The sequence below is a fragment of the Thalassophryne amazonica genome, chromosome 1 (genome assembly GCF_902500255.1).
Source record: "Thalassophryne amazonica chromosome 1, fThaAma1.1, whole genome shotgun sequence".
Classification (NCBI taxonomy): domain Eukaryota; kingdom Metazoa; phylum Chordata; class Actinopteri; order Batrachoidiformes; family Batrachoididae; genus Thalassophryne; species Thalassophryne amazonica.
In genome coordinates this window covers 78,377,693-78,403,383 of record NC_047103.1, presented here as the reverse complement: position 1 = coordinate 78,403,383, position 25,691 = coordinate 78,377,693, and the positions used below count along the sequence as shown (strand labels likewise).

Here is a 25,691-nt window from a genome sequence, read left to right as displayed (position 1 = left end):
AGTAGAGAGGGTGTCTGTCTCCCTGATCTGAATTGGGAGCTGGTTCCACAGGAGAGGAGCCTGAAAGCTGAAGGCTCTGCCTCCCATTCTACTCTTACAAACCCTAGGAACTACAAGTAAGCCTGCAGTCTGAGAGCGAAGCGCTCTATTGGGGTGATATGGTACTACGAGGTCCCTAAGATAAGATGGGACCTAATTATTCAAAACCTTATAAGTAAGAAGAAGAATTTTAAATTCTATTCTAGAATTAACAGGAAGCCAATGAAGAGAGGCCAATATGGGTGAGATATGCTCACTCCTTCTAGTCCCCGTCAGTACTCTAGCTGCAGCATTTTGAATTAACTGAAGGCTTTTTAGGGAACTTTTAGGACAACCTGATAATAATGAATTACAATAGTCCAGCCTAGAGGAAATAAATGCATGAATTAGTTTTTCAGCATCACTCTGAGACAAGACCTTATGCGCATACTCGATCCAGGCCAGGTGTTCACTCCAAGTCGTCGGGTGTGCGGATGTGGTACAGCGCAGGGCCTGCTCCAGCTCTTGATTAGCCCGTTCAGCCTGTCCGTTGGTCTGTGGGTGATACCCAGACGAGAGGCTCACGGTGGCCCCCAGCTCCCGGCAGAAGCTTCTCCAAACCTGCGAGGAAAACTGGGGACCACGATCTGAGACGATGTCTGTTGGTATCCCATGCAGACGTACGACATGGTGGACCAGGAGATCCGCTGTCTGCTGGGCCGACGGGAGCTTCGGGAGGGCCATGAAGTGGGCCGCCTTGGAGAACCGGTCCACTATCGTGAGGATGGTGGTGTGCCCCCGGGACGGCGGGAGGCCCGTGATGAAATCCAGACCGATGCGGGACCAGGGGCGATGAGGCACAGGAAGCGGCTGAAGGAGTCCCTGTGCCTTTTGCTGGTCCGCCTTGCCCCTGGCGCAGGTGGTGCAGGCCTGGATGTATGCCCGGACGTCAGCTCCAGGGACGCTCACCAGAAGCGCTGGCCGGACCACTGCCACGGTCCTACGCACCCCTGGGTGGCAGGAGAGCTTGGACCCGTGACAGAAGTCCAGGACGGCAGCCCTGGCCTCTGGTGGGACGTACAGTCTGTTCTTTGGCCCTGTTCCGGGGTCCGGGCTCTGTGCCAGGGCCTCCCGGACGGTCTTCTCCACGTCCCAGGTAAGGGTGACCATGATAGTGGACTCCGGTACGATGGGTTCCGGTGGATCCGACAGCTCGGTTTGACTTCATTCTCATGCACCCCGGGACAAGGCATCGACCTCTGGTTCTTGGTCCCGGGGCGGTAGGTAATCCGGAAGTCAAAACGGCCGAAGAACAGTGACCAGCGGGCTTGCCTGGGGTTCAGCCACCTGGCGGTCCTGATATACTCCAGGTTCCGGTGGTCAGTATAAAACCATGAATGCACTGACGCTCCCTCCAACAGATGTCTCCACTCCTCAAGAGCCTCTTTCACCGCTAGGAGTTCTCGATTGCCCACGTCATAGTTCCGTTCTGCTGGGTCAACCTGCGGGAAAAATAGGCACACGGGTAAGAACCTTATCATTCTCTCCGCTCTGGGATAGCACGGCTCCTATCCCTGAGTCAGAGGCATCCACTTCAACCACAAACTGGCGACTGGGATCGGGCTGCACCAGAACTGGTGCAGACGAGAAGCGCTGTTTCAACTCCCTGAACGCGGCATCGCACCGATCCGACCAGGTGAAGGGAACCTTTGGTGAGGTCAGGGCTGTCAGGGGGCTAACTACCTGACTATAGCCCTTAATGAACCTCCTGTAAAAATTTGTGAAGCCGAGGAACTGTTGCAGCTTCCTACGGCTCGTAGGTTGGGGCCAGTCTCTCACCGCCGCGACCTTGGCCGGATCCGGGGCGACGGAGTTGGAGGAGATGATAAACCCCAGGAAGGACAAAGAAGTGCGGTGAAACTCGCACTTCTCGCCCTTCATAAACAGTCGGTTCTCTAACAACCGCTGCAGGACCTGACGTACATGCTGAACATGGGTCTCAGGATCCGGAGAAAAGATGAGAATATCGTCCAGATATACGAAGACGAGCAGGAAGTCCCGCAAGACGTCGTTAACCAAGGCTTGGAACGTCGAGGGGGCGTTGGTGAGGCCGAACGGCATGACAGGTACTCAAAGTGACCTAATGGGGTGTTAAATGCCGTCTTCCATTCGTCTCCCTTCCGGATCCGAACCAGGTGATACGCATTCCTAAGATCTAGCTTAGTAAAGATTTTGGCTCCATGCAGAGGGGTGAACACGGAATCTAACAACGGCAACGGGTATCGGTTGCGAACCGTGATCTCATTCAGCCCTCTGTAATCAATGCATGGACGGACTCCGCCTTCTTTCTTGCCCACAAAAAAGAAACCTGCACCCATCGGGGAGGTGGAGTTCCGGATCAGCCCGGCAGCTAATGAGTCCCGGATGTAGGTCCCATTGATTCGCGCTCAGGTCGTGAGAGGTTGTACAGCCTGCTGGACGGGAACTCAACGCCTGGAACCAAATCAATGGCACAATCGTACGGACGGTGCGGGGGAAGGGTGAGTGCCAGATCCTTGCTGAAGACGTCAGCAAGATCATGGTACTCAACCGGCACCACCGTCAGATTGGGATGGACTTTGGACCTCCTCCTTAGCATGTAACCGGGAGGAACCAAGGATCCTAAACACACCCGATGGCAGGTTTTGCTCCACTGAACCACTACCCCAGACAGCCAATCAATCCGGGGATTGTGTTCAATCATCCACGGGAAACCCAAAATCACGCGGGAGGTAGAAGGAGTCACAAAAAACTCGATCGCCTCCCGATGATTTCCAGACACCACCAGAGTTACAGGTCGTGTCTTGTGCGTGATTAAAGGGAGAAGGGTGCCATCTAGTGCCCGCACCTGCAATGGTGAAGGAAGCGCCACCAGAGGGAGCCCTACCTCCCTTGCCCATCTGCTGTCTAGCAGATTCCCTTCTGACCCCGTGTCCAGCAGTGCTGGGGCTTGAAGGGTTAAATCCCCGCTCAGGATTGTAACTGGGAGTCGTGTGGCAATATGTGTGTGTCCCACATGAATGTTATGACCCCCCCTTAGCCCAGTCTCTAAGGGCAGGTGTTGTCGTTGTGGCCATTTGGGGCAGTTTCTCTGTATGTGCTCTTTTGAGCTGCAGATAAAACACTCCCCGCGGACCAGCCTCCTCATTCTGTCATCTCTTCTCATTTTGGCCCTGTGCGTTTCCCTAGCCATGTCAGCAGGGGGAGCTGTTGCCCCATGGAGCGCTGGCGGCTGTGGAGAGGGCGAACCTTTTCGAACCCGGAAGGGAGAAGGACGGCGCGTACCCGGCCACGTCCTTCGTCTCGCTCCCGACGGCGTTCCTCCAACCGGTTGTCTAACCGTATAACGAGGTCGATAAGCCCATCTAATTCCCGCGGTTCGTCCTTAGCCACCAGGTGCTCCTTCAGGACTGACGACAGTCCGTTTACGAAGGCGGCGCGGAGCGCAGCGTCATTCCAGCCGGACCTCGCAGCCGCAATGCGGAAGTCAACTGCATAAGCGGCTGCGCTCCGGCGTCCCTGTCTCATTGACAGCAGCACAGTTGAAGCGGTCTCTCCCCTTTAGGGGTGATCAAACAGGGTTTTGAACTCCCTCACAAAACCCAGTGTACGTATGAAGGAGCCGTGAAAGTGAAAGTGCCATAGCCCAAGCGCGTGCCCCTTCCTCGAAGCAGATTAATTCCCATAAGCTACTTTACTAGCATCAGACACGTACATGACGGGACGTTGTGCAAAGACGAGCGAACACTGCATAAGAAAGTCCGCGTACGTCCCACACACCTTCGACGGCTCTGGGGGGCTTATGTATGCTTCAGGGGATGGTGGGAGGGGTCGTTGAACGACCAGTGAACTTTTATTATCCTGCCAAGGTCGGCAGGAGGAGCTGCAGCAGCACCCTGACGCATCGCTGCCACCTGTGGCGGAGAGAGCCTCCACCCTGCGGTTCAGGAGGATGTTTGCTCGGTGCATCTGATCCAACCGAGCAGTAAAGGCGGTGAGGATGTGCTGCAACTCACCAATCAACGCCTCCTGCAGACGCCTGTGCACTCTGCTCTCCATTGGCCATTCAACTGTTGGGTGACGCCCCTCGGAGTCCATGACGCTGGCCGAGATATCCTGTTGTGAAAGTGTAGTGACACGGACCCACAACAGGGGGCGCAAATGAACGGACAATAGGAGAAGTTAAATCTGAACACTTTACTGTTGTGAATGCCACAACTACACACAGCAGATTATAGAATGAATACAAGGTCAATTAATAAAGGTGTCGTGTGGGCAGGCTCGACGACAGGAGACGTCTGTCTGGAAAAGAACCGGAACCACACGATTTCCTCCGCCACCGAACCAGGAGGATACTGGAGCCGCCAGGTCCCGAGTTCCCCAGGTGGCCACCGTCTCCGCGTGTCGGATCTGGTACTGCTGGCGAAGAGCACAAATAGTCAGGTGTGGGTGTGTGTGCACCCCGTAACAAGGATGGTGGTTATTCCACCTCCACCTCTAATCACACACTCGTGCAGCTCCTGTTTAACCACTTATCTGGTTGGGGTGTGAGGCGAAGCCGTCGCTAATCACACCAAACGCCAATCCAGCAGATAGGAAACACCACAGGAAAACGGCTGCAAAAAGAGCTTCAGATTATTTGTCAGTGTTAAATACAGCAGAGAATATTACCTCCTTGGAAGAACGACATCTCGGCGATGTGGTGGAGGTGTTGTCCTGCTTTTATGCGGGGTGAGGCGCAGATGATTGGTGACAGCTGTCATAGCCTATGAGTGACAGCTGTCAACCCGGCCGCTCTTGGAAGGTGGCAGCGCCCTCCTGTGCCTGAGCCCGCACTTCAGACAGGGCGCCCTCTGGTGTGGGCCAGCAGTACCTCCTCTTCTGGCGGCCCACACAACAGTCTCTTCTTGATTGGACTACTGCAGTGTTCTATTTTCTGGTTTACCGCAGTCCAGTATTAGGGCTCTCAAATTGGTTCAAAATGCTGTGGCCAGACTTCTGACATGATGCACAAAGTTTGACCACATTACACCCATTTTGGCATCTCTTTCACTGGCTTTGTGTATAATTTGTGTTGGTAGCATGGCCCAAGCAGCGGGTCACCCTTTGAGTCTGGTCTGCTTGAGGTTTCTTCCTCAGAGGGAGTTTTTCCTTACCACTGACGCCTGTGTGCTTGCTCTGGGGATTGGTAAGGTTAGACCTTACTTGTGTGAAGTGCCTTGAGGCAACTTTGTTTTGCTTTGGCACTATATAAATGGAAATAAATTGAAATGGAATAGAAGCTACATGTTAGACTTACGTTCATGTAACATAAAAGCAGCAACACCCATGTTGTTTTTTTGAGTGCACTTCCAATCAAAAGGGAAATATTTTCAACTGATGCATGCCACAGCAACACCCAAAAGGAATGTTATTTTATCTTTGACAAGAAGAAAAGATGGAGAGTAGCACAGACAGTCACCTGGTTTAATTAGATAATTGATTTAATTATTGACTGTTTCTTTCTTCTTCTATTGTTTAATGTGTAATAATAACCTGCACTGAACAAGAAGGTCCTGGGATCACTTCCTGCCTGGTACTTTCTGTGTGGAGTTTGCATGTTCTCTCCATATTTCTGTGTGTTCCCTCCGAGTGTTCCGGGTTCCTCCCACTTCCAAAGACATGCATGTTAAGTGAACTAGAAACTTTAAAATTTAACATAGGCATGTGTACAAGTTGAATGAGTTTGTCTGTCTATATGTGCCCTTGCAACAGACTGGTGTCCTGTCCAGGGTGTATCTTGCATCTTGCCATATGACTGCTGGGATAGGGTTCAGCTCCCAACACCACACCCCACCCCGCAAACCTTGATTGGAGTAAGTAAAATGATAGGTGAGTAACTACTGGAGCTGATGACTATATATACACATGCTGTAAACTAGATAAATAGAAATGGTGAACTACGATTATGAATTTCTTAATTTCAATCTGTGATCTGAACTTTGTGCTAGTTTTTGCACAACACTGGTTGTTGTTATGGGGGTTGTGGGGGCAAGGGGTGCATGAATTAGTCATGATGGGCACAGAAAAGTTTGGGAACCATTGTTATATACATTAATTATCACTGTGAGTTTAAAGGGCATCATTTCAAAAAATTTTAAAATAAAAACAAGTCTGAATTACTGTAGTATTTTTAATAAATTTGACATCATAAAAATTGAAGCATATAAAAGCTCAAGGGGATACATACTTTTTCAAAGTGAATTGAATTGCATAGTACAAATTACCGGAGGGGGACACCCAGTACACAAGTGTACGTTCTTGTTGTATTGTACTTGTGAAATTTGTCTTTTTCTTACATGATTCTGATTGCCTGAAGAGTGATGGCAGAGGAGACACTCTCCTCTGCCATCACTTCTTCTCCTCCTCCTCCTCGGCATGTGGCAGCTCATCCGCTCCTCCAAAGTGTCGACTCAGGAGTCTGGAAGACCTGTTTGTCATCCGGGAAAAAGTGGAGGAAGGAAGAGAATAGACCGTCCTTACATTATCTATCGCCTTCTCCTCTCTCCCACTGCAGCTTTATCTTTCATCCCTATTAATCACATCGCCAGACTGCCTAGACAGAGAATAAATGAACTCCCCTGGTCATTAAAATTAAGCATTGAATTATTGACATGCAATTAGCCTGCCTTTTTGTGAGGAGACACTGAAAACTTTCTCCCCTTGGCAAGTCTGGAGTAATAATATGATTGCTGTAGTCATCAGCAAAAAAAAAAAGTGGGTGGGTGGGTGTAAGTGAAAGAAAATTATAACCCCCCAGAAAATTTGAACTTGGAAAAATCCTATTTATCACATAATAAAAGCACATCTCATTTAGCTGAGATTTATTCCCATAAGGAGTCTCTTGCTCGTTATCTGCTTCGTTATGGAGAGGCCTGTGGTGCCGTTACTGGATTACGCTGAGGATTATGTAAATGTGGCGTTGACACGACGACAAACACTGAGGCGATCTTTCCTCCCTCGTGCTTTCCCGTGTGCTCCAATTGTTTATCGCTTTCCATTAGCATTATGCAGATGTCACATTCTGTTACAATAATAAGTGAACAGATTGATTCCTAACTCTATTTTCCATAATCCCCTATCACTCAGAGCACAAAAACATCTTGAAGAAAAAGTAAACAATATTTGTGGGGTGGTTGGGAGGGGGATATGCCTCCATGTTCTGCTTTCACAGTCACTTCCAATTACAGTGACAATCGCCTCAGTAATTTTAGGAATTCTGAGAAACACTTACTGCGCTTGTTAGCCAAATACACATTCTGCAACCTTTTCATAGCAGCGCAGCGGCAGTTTGACAAGCTGTTTACGCTAAGCCTGAGTAAATCAAATTCCAAGTTTGCCTTCCCTCCCCAGTAATCTCATTTTGTTTACTGCTAACGCTAAGTACATTAGCATGCGTGAGTCCTGTCTGTATTGACTCACTTTAGCCCTACTGTACTGGCTCGGAGCCAAACACTGACTAATGTTATGAAATGAGGGTAACCAGCTGGATATTCACGCTCTACATCTCACACCGAGGCATCCAGAGGAGACAGCGCTGCAGTCAGACCATAAACTGACACAAGATGATTTTTTTTTGCACATATTAACAGCTTTTGAAATGTATTTTTTTTCTCTCTCTCTCTCCTCTTGGATGTTTATGTGAGAAAGTGGAGCATGACAAGAAGAGAAAGAGCAATGCGGTCTTTCAGGAAACCCAAAGATACACAGTGGGGAAGTAATGGTTTAGTTTTTATCATTCTGGAACATTCAGCAACATAAGCTTCACATAGGAAGTATGGGTAATTTGACCTTTTAAGTAAAGAGGACGTGACATCAGGGTCAAAGATCATCAGGTTTCCGTGCGTCTGTATTGTCCCCTGTCCCTGGCCGTGAATGAGGCCAGTATCGGGTCTCACCTGTTGTATACATCCTCATGTTTGCCCACAGTTCCAGGGTCAAAACACAGGCCAGGTTCCCAGAACTTACAACGTGACATTAGGCAGTCCCATCATGAATGAAAGCCAGCCAGGGTGACAAACAGATAATGCACATCAGATGTGACAAATCAGACAAACTACTAAATGTAGAGACATGACAGTTTCAGCATTTTTGTGTGGAGATATTTCTTGAAATGGTGGCACGTTTTTGGAACACTTTTTGAAAGCGACAAAGAAAAAGACTGGAAATGGAAAGTTATGTTTTCGTGTGGACAAGGCCTTAGTTTTGATCCACTTTAGTTGTACACAAAGATACTCCAAGTCCTTGCTCAGCTTCTCAAGTGTAATCAGGGTAATCATTGCTTCTGCAAACATCACAGCATCATCCATGATGTCAAGGTGAGGAAACGTTTTCAACAACCCTACCCAACACCCAGTCCACGCAAGCACTGAACACTAGAACACATCCCGACAAATAATCGTATAGAAGTGAGAGACTCTGCCCCGTTGACCTTTGCCAAAGTGAACCCTCTAACAGTAATTCTGGGGTTGACCCAGAATTACTGTTAGTTTTCTCCATAACTTTCAGAGTATCCCATGCTTTCAAACAGATTAATTGTCTTTCACACTGAAAAAAGGACACATTTGTTTTATCAGGAGCTGATAATTGAGTAACAGTAGAAACAAATGATAAGCAGGACTTTTATGAAATTGCTTTGACACTCCAGATATGAACCATGATCTCTCAAAAGCACATTTCACACCTCTTCAGGGAACAGTGTTAACAGTTAATTAACCCAAAAACAAACAACATAAAAACCAGTGGCTGTGCACACACTCGCATCTCATATTTCCACTTCTTAAATTTGCAGGATGGTAGTATGACTGAAATTTGGCACTTTCCCATAAATAAATTGTTGATTATATCCACATTGAATGCAGAAAATCTATATCTTTATTTCCAGTGTTAATCAGAATTCCTTGACTGTCACTGCACAGAGTACAACAAAATTGATCCCTGCGACTGAGGTGGGGGGACAGTGTGAACCTGGCGCAGAACTGCATGAATTTCCTTGTGGATGCCATTCGTAGGCTGTCGTGACCCAGTGAGATACTATTATCTCAGTTGTGGGGCAGCAACTGTGCACTTCTTGCAGCCAGGCTGGCACCCACCTGCTGTGCAGGCGTATAAGAGGCCTATCCAGCCACAGACGAGCTGCATGAACTGGATTTTTTTTGTGTTTACCTCTTTTTATTTATTTATTTATTTTTCAGCCATGCCAGTGGCACTCAACATCCATGAGAGTGCACAAATTCTTGCGCTTACAAAGGAAGTGTCAGTGGTGCTTGACTTTTGCATGTGTGCTGCACGCCATGTGAGTGTCTCTCATGTGGTATGTGTGCAGACAGCTCTATATTTGTAGCTGTATTTTCGCCACCACTCCGGATGGCATTCAGTGGACAGTCGGCTGCCAAGGGTGCATGTGTCAGGAGGACCAATTCAGTGAGCTTCCACATGACAAAGTTGGTGCACCTGTTTTCGCGCGATTTTGTGTTTCCACTAGTTACAGCACATTGAGATACTAGCCTTAGCAGTTCTAACGGTGCATTCAGATAACAAAACAAAACACAAAATACCGCACAATCTGCTGGCTGATTTAAAAGGCAAGTTTAAAATTTTCTTTTAAATACATTGCCAAAAGTGCATCATTTAACCCAGTCAGGAACTGTTGAAACAGAAATTATTGTCAGGTTTTCAAATTTCCAAATCTCCAAATGCTGAACATACCATGTGCACTGAACATGGAAAAGAAACCAAACAAACACAAATCTAAGCATAAAATCGTAATATTTAATCAAAGGCTTATTCTACATGTCTAATTTAATAGTTTTGTTAATCCAGATTCTATTCAAACCCAAAAGTTGTACAAGTCTTAAATGCTTAAAGGCTGAGAACAACTTCAGCAACTTCTTCAGGATGAGGCAGGGAGGAGAACACTGAAAGAATTATAGAGTTATGTTGAGAGAGAAAGCAGAAAAACCCCATCTCACATACATGCACACATGCATGCACACACAGACATACACACACGTAAAGCATGTGGGGTCCATTTTTTTTAAATCCTCATTGCCATAAGTCCAGAAGGTGGATAGAGTAATGTGCTCCATCAGTGTGTCAAGGCATAACCCTTTTTTGTATGTATATCACTTTAGTGTGAGTCACAGCCAGCTCATACCTTTAAAGAGTATATGCGGCTGCGTCCAGAAAACAAAACAGAACAAAACCAAAAAACAGAGCCCCTAGTGATTTTTTTCCAGAGCAAACCATTTATTTATTTGTTTTTGTGCAACAATTTAGAGTGCTTTTAAGTTAAGTAACTTTTCAGAGAGGAGCCATGACATCACTGCAGCACTTTTTCATACAAACAGGAAGAGAGGATTATTTTTGCTGCCTTGTCTCTCAGAATTGGACGCAACAGAGACTAAAACTCATCTGTGACAGCAGACTGGACAGACTCTTGGTTCTGGCTGCAGGTGCACAGTAAATCTTCCGGAGTAAAATATACTCTGCCAGGATAACATTTGCTCCCAGTCCAAATAGAGTTAAATACATTCTATTATAGAGTGAAATCAGCTCTGCCATCATGTCAAATCACAAGAGTCACAGAATCAGAATCAGAATTGAATTTATTGCCAAGTAAGTTCTCACATATAAGGAATTTGATCTGGTGTCACTGGTGCATAAACAACAATAAAAAGAAAAGGAAACAGATATTTCTGTAAGAAGTAAAAGGGTCAAATAGACAAATGGGCAAAGCTAAGTTTACTGTCAAATAGATAAAGTGGAATGGTGGAATGGGGCAGTGCACACCTGCAGATGTACAGTACAGGGATGATCAGTCTGTACTCGGTGGAAGTTGGGGGGGGGGGGGGGTGTAAATGGGGATCTCTATTATTATTTATAAGTCTGCGGACAGAAAGAAAATATTTTTGTGTCTTGTGGTTTTAGTCCTGATGGATCTCAGCCGTCTGCCAGAGAAGAAGGTAAAGGTGCCCTGACACTTGCACAGCTTTGATCCACGCACTTCGTTGCGATGATCCCACCTGCTGTGTTCCCACCAGCAGGATGCTGTGCTTTGTTCCACTGGATGCCTCGCACTGTGCACTGGACGCTGTGTATATAAAATAATTATTTTGTAGCGGATTAATCATTTTCTGTCCGAGTTGGCTGTTGAAAACGGGTCTAATTGCTTCCAGAATCACAGAGGACCGTTCCAGCTACTGCTTTTCTCATGCACATGTGCGCTTAGTGAGGTGGAGAACGTATTTGGAGCTGTCTAAAAAGGTAATTATTTGTCATGTGTATATTGTAATGGCTTGGTAAAACAGCTGCATGTTCATTCCTTCTTACAAGCAGCTGTAAAAGCATGTTTATGGCAGATTTAACATCTTGTTATAATTGATCAGACAAGCTGCGCTCTCATGCAGTGCACTGATGCAATCACCCGTACTCACACACTGTGTTTTTGACTTGTTTGTGTAATGTTCACGTGAAGTTCATGTAATTAATGCGTGATGGAGATTTTGAACATTTTAAAATTTTCTTTACGCACTTGCACGAAGCTGCTCATAGGTTACAACGGTTTACCACAAGTTTGAGATGTGTTTACTCTCCTGCACGGCAGAGTGCATGCAAGTGCGTGGATCAAAGTCAGGCAAGTGTCAAGGGGCCTTAACAAAAAAGTTTGTGTGAGAAGGATCAGCCACTATCTTCCTTGCTTGCCTCAGGGCCCTGGAGGTGTACAGGTCCTGAAGGGATGGTAGATTGCAGTCACTCACCTTCTCTGCTGCATGGATGATACGCTGCAGTATGCTCCTGTCCTTAGCAGTGGCAGCAGCATACCAGGGATGGAGGAGGAAATGATTTAGCACTGTGATAGAGTCTATTTGGACTGGGACCAAATGTTATCCTGGCAGAGTATATTTTACACTGTAAAATTTACTGTGTGAGTGCTTTTCTTGCCATACATTATGAAATAGCTGTTTGCTGTTTCTTGTTGTCATAGAAACAAATGTCACAAGGTGCACACTGGTACAGTCCAGCCCACACAGGCCAAGTACCTCATCAACGTTACATGTACAGTTATATCATGATTGTATGGAAGAGACAAGGGATACCTGGGGATGATGGATCCAGCAAAAAAGGTCCAACTCCCATCCAATAGTCCCAACACCAAGCGAGCCACTTGAGTCCTCTCTCTCTCTCTCTCTCTCACACACACACACACACACACACACCACACACACACACACACACACACACACACACACACACACACACACACACACACACACACACACACACACACACACACAGTCAGTCAGGCTGGGATTTAAACCAAGGATCCTCTGGTCTCAAGCTCAACGCTTAACCACTAGACCATCACCTCCCCATTAAGATATTTTTATGGACTGGGTGGTTTGGGTACCAGTGTTGCCGACCTAACGGTCCCCCCTAAAAATCGGTCTGCCCTGCTTTCACTGTGCCTTCACTGTATATGCGTCATTTCGTAGCGTCAGCAGCAATTCATGGATTATTGCCTCGTTTCTGCTGAAAACTGCAATCCAGTCATCATCTATCTCAGCGACAGATATCTGAAGCTTTTGTACAACAATCATTTCCACATAAATTCAGCATTATTTTATAATAAAAGACAGGTGAGCACGTCTGAGACTGACTCTCTGAGTCTGACTCTCCACACCCAAAGCAATCAAAGAGAATAATGTTATTATTAACCATTAGATGACAAAGTAAAACCCCTTAAATCATTCTAAAGTCAGTTTTAAGCAGAAATGAGGCGATAATCGCTGAATCACTGCCGACACTCTGAAATGACGCATGCGTAGTGAATGCAGGGTGGACCGATTTTTAGGGGGGACCATTCAGTTGGCGACATCGGCATTAAAGATTAAAGGAACCGTGGCACCATGAGGCACCATCTGTGGAGTTAACATTACTGTTATATTGATACAATCTCGTCAGTTCTAAAGGTCATGGACATTCTAATGGTCATTCTAATGGTTCCAATGGTCATGACTCACATCGTCACTTATCCGCTGCTGCAGTTCACAGAACTTCTGCTGTGACAATCACAAAGGTTTTTCTACAGCCAACATATTAGCGCAGCATAGTATAAGCCCCCGAACTGCCATAGTTCAAATTACCAGTGGGGTTGCTGGTGCATGAGTATGTATATATATTTGATATTAAGGGCATGATTTGTTGACTTAATTAAATTTGTGCCTCCATAATTAATGACAGTCATTATTTTGCAGTATTAATAGTAATTTTACTATCTAGTGATTGTTGCAGTAAATGGTCTGCATTTGTTGATCGATATTTCAGGTTAGACAATGTCATTGTATTGCATTAATGGTTTGGAGAATTTGGTGCCAGTTGCGTTCAGAGTTTTTTGGCTAAGTGTGGCACCGTAGGGGAGGGGGGGAAGGTGGGTGGCTGACCGTGTCGGTCGTGTTGCGATGTAATCTGCCATATGTATGTTTTTTTTGTTTTGTTCATTGTTTTTTAAAAAATAAAACTTTAGTGACTGCAAGACTACATTTTTGAACTAAAGAATACATGTCAGCCATTGACTCCTCTCATGGAATTAGATGGGTTTTGTTGAAAACCCTACACACACACACACACACACACACACACACACACACACACACACACACACACACACACACACACACACACACACACACACACACACACCACACACACACACACACACACACACACACACACACACACACACCACAAATTTAACTTTTTTCCTCTTGTTTTTAAAATTTATGACATTGTAACAGTGTTATACTGCACAAAAGACTTGTTTGAGGTGTCCTTGCTTCCTGCCGCACTGCAAGATCTCAGTAACATTGAGAACAGCATTGAGACGCTCTGATCGGGCTGCACTTTAACCGCTGCACACAGACAACACCATTAACATCGCAACATAAAACTATTTTTATATTGTGCCTAAAACTCTTGTGAATATATTCTCTGGGTTTTTAGACGTTGTTATTGTGTTTATTTTATGTAAACATGCGAGAATCACAGGCTGTCTCTCCGTTATTTTCAGTGGGAGCTGCTGTGAGCTACGCTCGCTTCCTGATCATATCGTTCTGGGAGAAAGTGAAGTTTGCTCTTTAACGTCTTGATTATTGTTCTTTACAACACTGTTTGTCCTCTTTGTTCCAGACTAATATATATATGTATGAAATTCGGTTTGCGTTTATTAAATTCCACGCAGATTAAATGTAGCAGACACGGATTATTTGTTATAATTGTTTTAGCAAGTTTTCAGGGTATCATGCAACAGTCTCTTATTAACGTGATGAAAAGCATAAAAAATTACATTTTTGTAGTATAATATTAATTTACAGTTGTCATCATGTGGATTCTCTATGTTGTTTTGACTGCAGTGACTCTCTGGCATGTAGGGATTATGGGATACATGAAAACCCTGGATAGAGGTGCCGGACCTAGGGCTGGAGTGAAAAATGAATACACAGTGAGTAAAAATGCAACAGGAACAAAAAACAAAGACACTGCTTGAGGTTCAAAAGTTTAACAACAAAAAAACAAAACAAACACACATTGTTTTTATAGGTATTTAATTCATATTCTTACACGCTTCAAGTGGCTTTTAGTCAAATTACTGTAATTTCATGTAGATATACATGGTATGTACATGTGAAGGCTTAACAAGATTTCATCAGTTCATGCCTGTGTGTAATTTGCTCCCATTTTCTGAGGATCAAACAGCCCGACTGTGTCTGGCTCACTGGAGTCATTAACACTGTTGCACCATTGAAAAGTTAGAGATGGACTGTTTGAGCCTTTTGATGACCCAATTTCTGTATCCTAATGCAGTTAGCAGAATAATACAACCTGTATCCACGGTGAAATCCAAAGTTTTATGCAGCAGTGCATTGAGATTTGCAGCATGGTTGGTCCTCATAGGCTGCAGGGCTTCAGGATGTCCTCATTCACAGCTTTATAAAAGCATGACTCCATTTTCCCTTTTATGAATCATTCCTGCAAAGACGGCAGAGCAGAACTGGCAAGTAAGTGCCACACAAGTAGAAGGAAAGTGTATCCAAATAATTGACTGGTACTATGTACTCAAAGTATTCACAGAGCTTTGGTTTTTCCACATTTTATGTTATAGCCTTATTCCAAAATGGAGTAAATTAAATTTCTCCCAAAATTATTCTCACAACACCCCATTAATGACAACATGAAAAAGTTTTTTTTTTTAATTTTTTGTAAATTTATTAAAAATAAAAAACTAAGAAATTACATGTACACAAATATTCCCAGCCTTTGCTTAATACTTGATTAGATTAGATGAGATGAGATTAGATAAAACTTTATTAATCCCTTGGGAAGACTCCCTCAGGGAAATTGAGGTTGCATAAATACTTAAATATAAATACCAGACATACTAATCACTACTGGTTTACTGGCTAGTACTGTTCCTCTCCTTCCCATCCTCTGTCTTCATGTTACTCTTCCTCCCCCTGAGTGAGGAGTTGTGCAGTCTGATGGCCAGAGGGACAAAGGAGTTTTTCAGTCTGTTGGTCCTCCACTTGGGAAGGAGCAGTGTGTGGCTAAAGAGGCTCCTTTGGTTGCTGATGACAGTGTGCAGAGGGTGACTGGCATCATCCATAATGTCCAGCAGTTTGTCCAGTGTTCCCTTCTCTGTCACTGTCACCAGAGAGTCCAGCCAACCACGCAGCCAGCCTGCGTGATCAGTTTGACCAGTCTGGATCTGTCCTTCCTGGATGTGCTGCTCCCCCAGCACACCACAATGTGAAAGAGGACACTGGCTACCATAGAATAACCACAGAAGCTTCCTGCAGATGTTAAATGCCCCCAGCCTCCTCAGAAAGTACAGCCTGCTCTGTCCCTTCCTTTGCAGATGGTTGGTGTGGGTTGTCCAATCCAGTTTGCTATCCAGTCACAGCCTAAGGTACTTGTAGCAATCCACAGCCTCCACCTCAGCTCCCTTGATCAGAACTAGTCATGATCTTGGTCTGGACTTCCCAAAGTCAAAGACCAGCTCTTTTGTCTTTGAGGTGTTGCACTGTAGAGTTTGTTTGACAACAGACAGCAAAGTCCCTCACTAAGCTCCTGTACTCCTTCTCTCTGTGGTCTCTGATGCATCAAACAATGGCTGTCATCTATGAATGTCTGGATGTGAAACAGCCCAGTGTTGTAGCAGAAGTCAGAGGTGTACAGGGTGAAGAAAAGAGGGGCTAGCACTGTACCCAGGGGTGCTCCGGTGCTGCTGATCACAGTGTCAGATGTGGTGTCCCTCAGCCTGACATACTGTGGCCTGTCAGTGAGGTAGCTGGAGAGTCAAGTGACTAGGCAGGGGTCCACTCGCATCCTGTTTAGTTTGTCCTGAAGCATAACTGGCTGGATGATGTTGAAGGCACTCGAGAAGTCCAGGAAGAGAATCTTCACTGTTCCATTTCCCTTATCCAAGTGCTAGTGGACTCAGTGTAGCAGGTAGAGGTTGGCTCCTCCACACCAACACCTGCCCAATATGCAAACTGCAGACAGTCCTGGGCATGTTGCACCTGGGGTTTGAGGAAGTCGAGGAAGAGGTGCTCCAATGTCTTCATCTGTTGTGAAGTGAGTGCCACTTGTCGGAAGTCATTCAGCTCACTGGGCCAGGTCTTCTTAGGAATAGGAGCGATGCATGAAGTCTTCTAGAGGATGGGCACTCTCCCTTGATGCTCCTTTGGCAGCATTTACAGCCTCAAGTCTTATTGATTATGATGCCACAAGCTTGGTGCACCTATCTTTGGTCAGTTTTGCCCATTCCTCTTTGCAGCACCTCTCAAGCTCCATCAGGTTGGATGGGGAGTGTCAGTGGACAGACATTTTCAGATCTCTCCAGAGAGGTTCAATCAGATTCAGGTCTGGGCTCTAGCTGGACCACTCAAGGACATTCACAGAGTTGTCCTGAAGGCACTCCTTTGATATCTTTGCTGTGTGCTTGGGGTCATTGTCCTGCTGAAAGATGAACCATCACCCCAGCCTGAGGTCAAGAGTGCTCTGGAGCAGGTTTTCATCCAGGAAGTCTCTGTACATTGCTGCATTCATCTTTCCCTCAATCCTGACTACTCTCCTAGTTTCTTCTACTGAAAAACATCCCCACAGCATGATGCTGACACCAACCATACTTCACTGTAGGGATGGTGCCTGGTTTCCTCCAAACATGATGCCTGGCATTCACACCAAACTGCTCAATCTTGTCTCATCAGACCAGAGAATTTTTTTCTCATGGTCTGAGAGTCCTTCAGGTGCCTTTTGGCATGTGCGTGTGCCTTTAACTAAGGAGTGGCTTCCGTCTGGCCACTCTACCATACAGACCTGATTGATGGATTGCTGCAGAGACGGTTGTTCTTTTGGGTTTTCCTCTCTCCATAGAGGAATGCTGGAACTCTGACAGAGTGACCATCTGGTTCTTGGTCACTTCCCTGACTAAGGCCCTTCTGTCCTGATCGCTCAGTTTAGATGGGCGGCCAGCTCGAGGAAATGTCCTGGTGGGTCTCAAGTTCTTCCATTTACAGATGTTGGAGGCCACTGGGACCTTCAAAGCATCAGAAATGTTTCTGTACCAGTCCCCAGATTTGTGTTTCGAGACAATACTGTCTCAGAGGTCTGCAGACAATTCCTTGGACTTCATTCTCTGAAATGCACTGTAAACTGTGGGACCTTATCCACCTTATTCCTATCCCCCATGAGGCTTTGTGTAAATTATGGGTGAGACTTCTGGTATGAACCAGAACCACCATTTGTTTACATGTTAACTGTTCCTGTGAATCCATTTCTATGAGGATTAGAAATGTAAAAATGTCGCTCTGGAAGGGAGGCATTGAAAATCTGAAAAGCTCTGAGGCGTATCAGGACCTGCACAATAATAAGGTTGGTCCCGTTCTGTTAAAAGAGGTCATGGGACACAACTTATTTACCTTAAGGCAGATGTAGAGGCCAGCATAAGCCTTAAAATTCCTCATCACCAAGCCTGGGTTTGAGTTTCTGCATCAGGTGAAATACAGACAGCAGGGTTGTTCATGGATCACAGGTCAAGGCAAATCTCCAGGTGGATAACTTTGGTTAATTATAATGTATGAACTTATGTGACAGAATATACAGTATGTGATTTCAAATAAAATTAAAATAAACTCTAAGCCAAATTTTTACATTTTATTTTTACATTCCTCCAGTTCCATTTGACAGTGATGTGTCTGCGGCTGGTTATCCGGACACCTGCAGTTGGACATTTCATTTGACAAAGTCTTTACAAAGACATGAAACACCTCAAGAATTTCTACTTTTCACATCTGCTTCCAACATTAGTGGATGAATTTATTGCACAGAATGTTCTACTCTGCCCCAAATATCTGAATCTCTTTGAACATACAGTCATCACTTAATGTGTAATGTGTGTTACAGACAACAAAAGAGCAGTGTATGAAGGAAAATAAAGGATGAAAATAAGATACTTTCAGTTGTTTATTTTTTGTTGTTACAAGGAAAACAGTTTTCAATACATTTTCAGTATATGTTCCAAATAATAATAGTTATAATAAAATACATTATCTGTGTTCTGTACATGCCACATTTTCCACCATAAGTGTCAGAAAAAAACATGATTATTCCAGAGGGAGAAACAGCCACTAAATACTTAACTGTGTTATTTGCATAATAGTGTCTCTGTGATTCACTTCTTGAATCCAGTTTTTTGCTTTTTAAAAAGTGTCTGTGCAGTCAATTACACAGGTTGTGTTAACAACGTGCTCTTTAAAAGCTTTTGGCAATGTTGCTTTAATTGTTTTACGAGGCAACCACACAGTGAAATCCTTCATGTGTTCACACACGATGTCTACCCACAGTCCCACTGTCCTGACTTTGTGATATTTTAAATCAGTGTGCATCATCAGTGTGTTTCATCAGTCATCGGGGTTTTCATGACACTTTTATTACCTTCTTCCAATCCCACTATTTCCCATTGGTAACAGCATCACCTCTGTGCTCCAGAAACCAAGAGAAAACCTGGTACATAATAACAGCTACAATGTTAAATTCAGATTCAGATGAAAATACTGCATCCATGAACGTTTTCCTATGTCTGTAATGAAATTATGGCATTTTTAGGTTCATACGAACCAGCAGTCCAAACGCATGTTACATTTTAACTGTTCAGAAAATGGTAAAGATGCACTGACACGAGCATGCCTTTGCATCACGACACATCACGACCTGTGTCATGCTGGAGAGTAAACTCATCTTTAACTGGTGTAGACAGGACGCCAGAGGGGCGCTAGTGTGTGCTAGTGTTCAAAAAATCTTTCACGCACAAATGTCGTGCTATGTGGCACGATCTAATCTCCAACACGAAATGCAGTTCGTCAAGTGGAGTAAACAAGAAGTGAACAGAGCGAGTGGTGACGTCAGCGGATCACATCAGAGCGCAGCTCATCTGAAGGATTATAACAAGAAATTACATCTGTTATAAACATACTTTAACAGCTGCAAACAAGAAGGAAATAACACACAACTGTTTTATAAAGCCATGACAATGTAAACAACATAAATAATTACCTTTTTAGACGGCTCAAAAATGCTTTCTGCAGCTTGTTAGGCACGCACATGTATGCGAATGGCTCTGGCTGCATCCTCCTCTTTGATTCAGGAAGTGATTAGAGCCGTTTTCAGCGGCCAATTTGAAGGAAAAAAAGATAAATCCGCCAAAAAGTTATTATTTTATATACGCAGCGTCCAGCGCAGAGCACATGGCAGCCGGTAGAACAAAGAATGGCGTCCAGCTGTGAACACAGCAGGTGGGATCATCACGGCACAGTTCATGCTATTGCGTGAGTCTCAGGCATGCTCATGTCAGTGCGCCTTAATACATATTGTTGCTAATGGACAATATTGCAGTGATTTGTCCTCCAGACACATGAAATCATTATTATTATTCTGGTGACACTGCTGTCCATCCTCTTTATCTTATCCCAACTACAAACTAAGACGTTCCTCTGTGGGATTTTGTCAATAAAGTGAAAAGAGCAAAGACGAAAATACTTAAATAACGTTTTAGGAGGTCTTTTCAAGGTGAGTTTTCTCAGCCACATCCTTCTGGGTTCCTTCATCCCTCAGTCGGTGGTGGAACCTCTCTTAATCCGGCTGCATGTTAAAAACATTGCTGTTGTAGTACAAAAGCGAAAAGTGCAACATGTTCCTGAGTTGTGCAAGGACATTTTTAAATGCTATGGGAGCTGATCATTGTTTAGAAAAGAAAACAATAAACTTTAAAATATACTGGGCCGGGAAATGACAACTGCTAGAAAACAGTGGTTCACTGCTACTTCCGGTGTCTAACACGAAGTTGCACCCATAATTGCTTCTATAGCAGCACCCACAGGAATAAGTCCAAATCATGTCCAATCAGCTGAATCTGCCCTGGGTGGACTCCAGTTAAGCTGTAGAAACATTTCATGGATGAACAGTGGAAACAGGATGGACCTGAACTCAATTTTGAGCTTCATGGAAAAGGCTGTGAATACTTATGTACAAGTGGCTTCTTTTTCTTCATATTATTAATAAATGCAAAAATCTAAACAACAAAACTTTTTCACATTGTCATTATGGGGTATTGTGTGTAGAAGTTTGAGGAAAAAAATGAATTTCATCCATTTTGGAATAAGGCTGTAACATAAAATGTGGAAAAAATGTGAAAAGTGCTGTGAATATTTTCCAGTGAAAGAAGAAGAAGACCAAATCTAGAGCCTATGGATCCCCACGGGCCACATGCTAGTACTATATACGAGGTCTGTTAGAAAAGTAACAGACCTTTTTATTTTTTGCAAAAACTATATGGATTTGAATCATGTGCGCTTGCATCAGCCAAGCTTGAACCTTCGTGTGCATGCATGAGTTTTTTCACGCCTGTCGGTTGCGTCATTCGCCTGTGGGCAGGCTTTGAGTGAGCACCGGTCCTCCCCCCTCGTCGGATTTTCATTGTCAGGAAAATGTCTGAATGACTGGAGCAGCGCTACATCAAATTTTTTTCAGAAACTGTGAGAGACAGCCAGGTGGAAACCATTCGGAAAATTCAGATGGCTTTTGGTGAAGATTCTATGGGCATCACAAGGATTAAGGAGCATTACAACCGGATTAAAGACGGCCCACAGCGGCAGAGGGCGTGCCGCGCTCCGAGTGGCCATCGACAAGCTGAAATAACCAGATAATTTCCAAAGTGAAGGCTGTGTTGATCCGGGACATCGTGTGACCCAGAGAAATTGCGGAAGAGGTGGGCATAGCCATTTTTAGGCACATTCCACTGTTAAAGGAGATTTTGTACTGAAAGACATGCGGTGGAATTCGCGCGTCGGGACGAAGCCGCAATGGCGGAGAACAAAAGCAAGTCCGTGTTGGAAGTCTTACGGGGCATGTCTTTCACCATTCAGAAGATTCAGACGGCTTTCGGTGGCTTTTTAGTCGAGTGAGTATCCGAGAAATTGTGGAGAGCTGGGCATGTTGACATGTCCCGTGAGACTTCCAACACGGACTTGCTTTTGTTCTCTGCCATTGCGGCTTCGTCCCGACGCGCGAATTCCGCCGCACATCTTTCATTACATAATCTCCTTTAACAGTGGAATGTGCCTAAAAATGGCTATGCCCACCTCTTCCACAATTTCTGTGGGTCACACGACGTCCCGGATCAACACAGCCTTCACTTTGGAAATGATCTGGTCATTTCAGCCTGTCGATGGCCTCTCGGAGCGCGGCGTGCCCTCCGCCGCTGTGGGCCGTCTTTAATCCAGTTGTAATGCTCCTTAATCTGTGACGCCCATAGACTCTTCATCGAAAGCCGTCTGAATTTTCCGAATGGTTTCCACCTGGCTGTCTCTCACAGTTTCTGAAAAAATTTGATGCAGCGCTGCTCCAATCGTTCAGACATTTTCCTCACAATGAAAATCCGACGAGGGGGGAGGACTAGTGTTCACTCAAAGCCTGCCCACAGGCGAATGACGCAACCGACAGGCGTGAAAAAACTCACGCATGCGCACGAAGGTGCAAGCTTGGCTGATGCAAACGCACATGATTCAAATCCATATAGTTTTTGCAAAAAATAAAAAGGTCCGTTACTTTTCTAACAGAGCTCGTAATATTACTCAGGGGTGGTGGCCAAGTGGTTAGTGCACTTGGTTTCAGTGCAGAAGGTTTTTGGTCCAAACCCCACCTCTTCTACATATCTCCATATAATGTGAAGTTGCATCAGAAAGGGCATCTGGCATTAACTTTGTGCCAGTTCAACTTACACATCCACCTTGGATTTGCTGTGGTGACCTTTAGTGCAAACAAGGAAGCAGCTGAAGCATCTTAGTGTGAATACTTTTCAGATGCACTGTAATTATACCTGCAAAAAAAGATCTGGGTGGAGTTATTTTTGAAAATTATTTAACATGTTGTGTGTCTGTAAATTCAGAAAACCTAACAGAATTCAGGAGTGGGGTCCTTGAAATCAAGTAAACTTTGTGCTCATCCGTGCAAAACTACAGCGTCTGATGGAGGGAGAAAATGCTTACTGCAGCTGGCTGGACAGTAATGCAAAGAATCAACAAGGGATGCTCGTTGCTTCCTTTAGGACTGTTATATCAGGTTTGTTATTGTTTCTGCAGAATTCATGTATGAAAACAAAATATCTCCACAGGGCGAGACAGTGTTGTGGTCCAGCTCACAGGAACATTTTCTGTTTCATTGGCAGCAATATGCAGTGACCTCAGTTAAACTGATTCTGTGATTGACATATCATGCAACTGCTGCAGCATACATTTATTTATTGCATGACATTTATTATGTCATGCAACACAAAAATGTAAAGAATTTAAATGATTCATTCTACACTTTGTTCTTTGCAAATTCTCTGCAGAAACAACTCCAGGAAACACATCTAAATAACATGCTTAGACAGTTAAAAATTAATAGGAACACCAAAGCCTGAGTTACTTTTTAACCATGCGCTTCGTTAAATATTCAATCTCAGCAAAGCAAATGTAACATTTCTCTACCTCTGCTTTGCCAGTTTCCCCCTTTCTGTCTTTCTCTCCTGTTGACTGATATAAGAGTTTCAGCTTAATTAGTATTTTCTGTGGAGCTTTTCTGACTGTGGAATAACAGAGCATCACACCTCAAATGCAGTATTTATTCATTATTTTGCACACAGTTGTCTGCCAGCAGGAAACCCGATTAGCCAAGCTAATTTAAGGGGTGACTACAAATCCAATTAGGTGTAATTGGAGGCGGACAGAACAGTCTTCAGAGATAACTTGCACTGACTGCAGCCAACTTTGCATCCACACATCCTAGGATGACTTCCTCCCCCCTGCGTGAACGTTGCAGTCGACTCGCCGAGGTCTCGGTCATGAGGCAAACCTTTGCAGTCAGGTAATGAGATTGTTAAAAAAAATGCACTGCGACAATAGAGATCTATTCATGGCAGCTCGGCAGAGCAGAGGGGGGTGCATGAGGTGGCAGAGGCTAATTCAGCGAAGCCTTCTTACAAAGCAAGGAGCACTGTTGCTGGTGTAGAGCTGTTGTCTCAGCGACTGGACCACCCCCAGCAAACGCTCACTCACTGTCACACAATGCACGCTGGCGGCCTTTGGGCCAGTTCTTTGGAAACATGACAAATTTTACATATCACAGATAAACATCTAAGGGTTTAACCCGTTTTGCCCCACTGGCAACAATTGTTGCCAAAGTGTATCACTGTCATTTTCTACTCACAATAAAAAATCTCAAAGGTACTAATGCAACTTTATCCACTTATAAAAAAAAAAAAAAAAATCTGGGCATAAACGGGTTAATGGATTTTGATGGTAATGGAGTCATTTTATTTTGAAGTATTGCAGTAACAGTGGCAGTGTTAAAGTAGTAATTGTTCCAAATAAGAAAACATCTTCAGGCCTCTCAGTAACAACTTGTTGCTGCACCTGTTAGTTTGCCTGGAAATCAGCTGCTGCAGATCATGGCCCCTGTTAACCCCCAAAATCATGAATTATCTGCAAACCGTTAATTGCAAAACGTGAATACTGAAAAAAATATCTCCTGAAATGTGACTGCAGGTCTTGCAGAATGTGAATATCATTCATGATATATACATGTTTTTTTTCAGTTTAAGTAGTTTACGGATTTCAGTTTCCAAATCAATTACTTCAGGAAATCTTGATTGCAAACCATATCACGCAAAACTTGTTTTTTTTGGGGGGGGGGGGCACTACAGCCAGTGAGGCGGAGAGGTGAGCGCCGAGCGGGCTCTCATGTCAAGCGCCTAGCCCCACTGGCCGTGTCCTGCTCCGGGGACAGTGACAGGTGGGGCATTTGAGTGGGATGGTCCAGCTGTCAAACAGTAACAGTGTCAAACTCAAGGAGGACAGAAACCTTCCCTGGAGACTTAAGTTAGAAAGATATTCACAGATTAGAAGTTCACGGCTCAATAAATCTTAAGAGAAATGTTGTAGAAAAACAAACAACACCGGTTTCTAACCCCAGGAAGGTAGGCAACAAGCTACAACCATTATTTTAATCCATATGAACTGTCCTCTGAGCTGGAAAAATAATATTGATCTAAACAGGCGGCAGAGAAATGGAAGCATAGAGATCGTCTATAAAGTGCAAAGATGAAAAGCAACACCAGAAAAATAGTCAATAAATTCATTGGTATAAAGTGTGGTGTCACCAAATTCACTCAACACATCAGTGGTCTCCTGCAGGACATAAAAGACATAAAAAGAATTTTCACAGGCACACCATAATTTTATTTATTAGCCTTTAAATAGTGGATTCATAATATGACATTACCAATACGATCAAAATTCATGTTGTCTAGACCCATACAGTCTGACAGTGACATCGCAGATCACGTTCGGGCTTCCCTAGACTTGCACAAGGGAGTTTGGGAAGGACATGGTAATAGCCAATCAGAGCAGAGAGGCACTGTGACATCAGTGGTTGGTCTGTCTCTATGGCTCCTAATCTAACATGGCAAAAAATGCTGTATTTCTGTGTCAATCTAACATGTTTCTCATATATTATGTAAACGTGAGCAAAAATTAAACACTTCTAAAACTTATAACACTGTTTTTGTAACCTGATAAAACATCTGAAGTGATTTATGAGACATCTCACGGACATCATTGCGCACACTACATGCGCGTGCCTCATCTGCAGTCAAAGGTAACTTCTCGTCTTTTCTAAAGCTCATACATGCGTACCCCCCCTCCCCGCAGACGCCGATAAAAGGTAAATAAAATATTTGTTATGGAATTCCCTTCAGGTAAATATGTTCTCTTTATTAAAGTGAGCTGTAATTTTATAAGATGTTTCTAAAATAAGCCAACATTATCATGCTTGGATTTCAGTAGAAACTAAGTTTTGTCAGTTTAGTGAAATTTGGGTGACCCTATAGCTTTAACATAATACAAACTCTTAAGATATGTGTATCTAATCTATTTATTTTTTTTTTTTTACCTGCCTACAGGCAACATCGTTTTCAATGCAGTGTCCATCCTGGAACAAAA

At 44.3% G+C, this 25,691-nt stretch overlaps 1 long non-coding RNA gene across 1 annotated transcript; it reads left to right on the top strand.

Annotated features, from left to right (window-relative positions):
• The first annotated feature begins 3,463 nt into the window (after window positions 1-3,463).
• LOC117519783 lies at window positions 3,464-25,082 on the top strand. The gene is made up of 3 exons (XR_004563422.1): window positions 3,464-3,476; window positions 17,137-17,142; window positions 25,001-25,082. It is a non-coding gene; the product is annotated as an uncharacterized LOC117519783 (long non-coding RNA).
• The last annotated feature ends 609 nt before the right edge of the window (window positions 25,083-25,691 follow it).